Source organism: Mus caroli, chromosome X (assembly GCF_900094665.2).
Source record: "Mus caroli chromosome X, CAROLI_EIJ_v1.1, whole genome shotgun sequence".
Classification (NCBI taxonomy): Eukaryota; Metazoa; Chordata; class Mammalia; order Rodentia; family Muridae; genus Mus; species Mus caroli.
In genome coordinates, this window is record NC_034589.1 from 146,187,955 (window position 1) to 146,191,326 (window position 3,372).

The 3,372-nt window shown below is 41.6% G+C and overlaps 1 pseudogene; it reads right to left on the reverse strand.

The window, feature by feature from the left end:
• The window catches only part of LOC110286432, a 4,660-nt pseudogene extending 2,775 nt beyond the window's left edge, over positions 1–1,885 (reverse strand).
• Positions 1,886–3,372: the final 1,487 nt, after the last annotated feature.

A 3,372-nucleotide genomic window follows, 5' to 3' on the forward strand; every position in this document is an offset into this window, starting at 1 on the left:
AAATTCATTCTTTTTAATAGCTGAGTAGTACTCCATTGTGTAAATGTACCACATTTTCTGTATCCATTCCTCTGTTGAGGGACATCTGGGTTCTATTATACTTTTGTGTTGGGCCTACACTGAAGGGACAACAACTACTTGAAGTATATCCTTGTTATAGAAGATCTCAGAAGTGCCAAACTTCTCAATGTGGTCCAAGAATCTCCGAAGAATGATACCCCAGATTCAAATGGTATGCAAAAGCAAAGGGCATTTATTTAGCTAAATTTCCTGCATGCAGGGGTCTCCCCATTTGGGAATGGAGACCCCCTGGTGGGCTCACAGGCCCAGCTTTTATTGTCAGTTAGAGGAATTCCGGGGAGGGGGCGTGTGCCCTTTTACATTGAATGGTTAGTTCTATCTTTAGGGGTCTGACTAATTCTACAATTGGTTAGGCTCTGGAGACTTTCCAGGGGGTTGCTTACTCATTCTTGCTACCTATTGTTACTTCAGGCCAGAGGACAAGGTGTCCTCGGATTGGCTGCCGGCAGCTGTGGTTGGCTGACCACAGGTTCCTTTCATTTCTAGGAAAAAAAAACCTTAGGCCTACTCTCCCAAATTGCCAGTGTTCAGCCTGTCATGGAATTGGTCTGGCTCTGGCTAATGCAGTCCTCTCAGCAGGTTCATTCATGGCTTTTGCTCCTAACATTTCACTGTCAGAGCAAGTCATTGCGCTCAATCAGAAGTTGACTCTATCCACCGTGAAGCCATGGCTAGAGCAGGAATGGTTACTTCTGTAACCAGTGGAAAGAACAATTGGAAACTATGTTGTAGTCCCATTTTGGAGACAGTCCAAGACTTTCAAAGTATGTCTGAAACTAAATGCTATCATATGTATATATGATAAAGTTTAATTCATAAATTAGCTATCAGGAGAGATGAACAAATGTGGTGGATAATTTTCATTGTCAACTTGATAAGAACAATCAATATATAGCAGATATAGCCTTCCTCTGCCTTTGTGCTGCATGCACTCCAAGATAGTTATGAATGTCCCCAAACAAAATCTTAATTTAAGAGATTATAAGGATTTTTGTCATTTTATTTTAAAGGTATATTTTTACTTTTAATTATGTGTGTGGGTGGGTGGGTGGGTGGCATTATGTATAGCTGAGAGTCGGTAAGTTCAGATGCCACAAAGGGTGTTCAATCCCCTGAAGCTGGAGTTACAAGCAGTTGTGAATTGCCTGTGAGGGTCCTAGGAACCAAACTTAGGTCCGCTGCTGTTTTTTTTTTTTTTAACAAAATATCATTCAGTGTTGCCAATAAAGATTCAGGAGCCAGATGCTGGGGTGAAAGCCTGCTAGCTCAGAGAGGCAGAGAAAACACCCAGCTGACCTTCCTCCACAGCTGATGTCCCAAAAGGAAAAAAAAAAAACTGTTTTCCTTCTCCATGTCACCTCAAAACCCCCTCAAACTCAGGGCTCATCCCTTCTATTTCCTGTGTGTGTGTCTATCTATCCTGTCTTCCTCTGTTTTTTTTTTTTTCCTATGTTCATTCCCTGTCAACTGGTTGCCTGCTCTGCCTCTTGCCCTAATGTTGACTTTATTTAATCCTGTTTACGATAAACATTAAAGGGTGTGCTAGGGCTGAGCTGCTCAACAACTAGGAGCAGGTTTTTCCAGTAAACAACACTGACTCAAGGGTCACAGTGTGATCAAATGTCCTGCAACACCCTGCAAGAGTAGGGGGTGCTCCTGACCCCTGACCTAGCTCTGAAACCGCACAATTTTATTTTGTTACTTGATTGCACAGTTGGGGAGTGTGAGCTCTGTAGACGACAGTGTTGCCATATCTCAATGTTAAAAGGCTGGACATGATGAGTAGGGCATTACTGTGGCTCATCTTTGGGTGTATCTGTGAGGGTATCTTCATGGAGGATTAATGGAAGCTAGAAGACCCATCCTCAATGTTGAGGAGCCCCATCTCATGGGCTGGGGTCCTGGGATGAATATGAAGGGAAAATGAGTTTCAGCTGAACGCCACCATTCCTTTTCTGTGCTTCTTAGTCTTTCTAGATATGAGGAAACAGCCTCCAGCCCCTGCTGCCACAGCCTTGAGTTTCTCCCACTGCCTGCCACAATGGATTGCACCCTAAAAATTTATAAATAACTCCTACCTCAGTTATTTGGTACACTATCAAGAAAGAGAATTAATACAGTAATCATAATAACATAGAGCAAATTCAATATAGTTTTTTAAAAGGTGCATGAATGTGTGCTCTCCAAATATTATACTATATTCACTCACTATGTAGGCTCCTCCTCCTGCCTCTGCTTTAAGCATGCTAGGATTATAGGTACATGCATCCATGTCCAGCAATCTATTTTTCATCTCATGCAATGCCTATGCCTTCCTTGCCTTCTCCTTACACTATCCTTCTGGTCAGGTTGTCTTGGAGTCCCAACAGTGGAATGTGCCACCTCTCTTCTTCAAGGCTTCACAGCTACTGTTTCCTTGTCCTAGTCCACTCTTCCAACCTCTCTGTTCAGCAGCTACTCACTGCAGAGTCTCCACGGAGCCAGGTCAGCAGTGCTAGCAATGTAAGCTGTTGCAGTTTAGCTCCAGCCCTTGATTTCATCAGAGCCTTGGTTACAAAGGCTTTGTGTTTTCCTGTTTAATTGACTATCTCTCCCTAGACTGACCTTCCTAAGGTTGGGAACATAATACTATTTCACTGCCCTGTCTCCAGCCACAATGCAGTGCCTTGCATGTAGGAGTACTCATTTTGTTTTTATTTTATGAACAGGTGGGTTAAAACCCAAGAATACAGTTTGGTTTTATAATCTGTTCAAAGAAATTTATTTTGAGAAGTCTACTTTAAACAAATGTCTTCACATCTTTTGAAAATTTGATCTAGCACAAACCAATACATTTTTCAAAGGCTTCTCTGCTTTCTGCTGTTTATTTTCATTATACAACTCTTTTTTTTTTTTTTTTTTGGTTAGGCTTTTGTTGTCCACAGACTACATTTGAAAGCAGCCTACAGATTACCCTTATAGTCTGAAGAGAGCCTTTTTCCTGTAGCTATAATAAGAACCTGATTGCTAATGTTTGCAGCAATTTAAAGGATACATCACGAATAATGATCAGCTCTTATGGCTGACTGAATGCTAAGGGAAGACAGCATGTCCCCCAAGAGCAAGTGGTAGGTTCTGTCTTTGTAGGCTACAGCACTCCAAGTTATTTGTTTATAGCCAGAAGACTAATTGTTAATCAATGTGTTTCTGAGTGAAAAAGAGACCCAGATGTTACATGCTAATTTTTTTTTGAGTGTGTCAATTTATGCAATTCTAGCTTGAAGGCTGAAAGAGTCAATCAGTCACACCTGA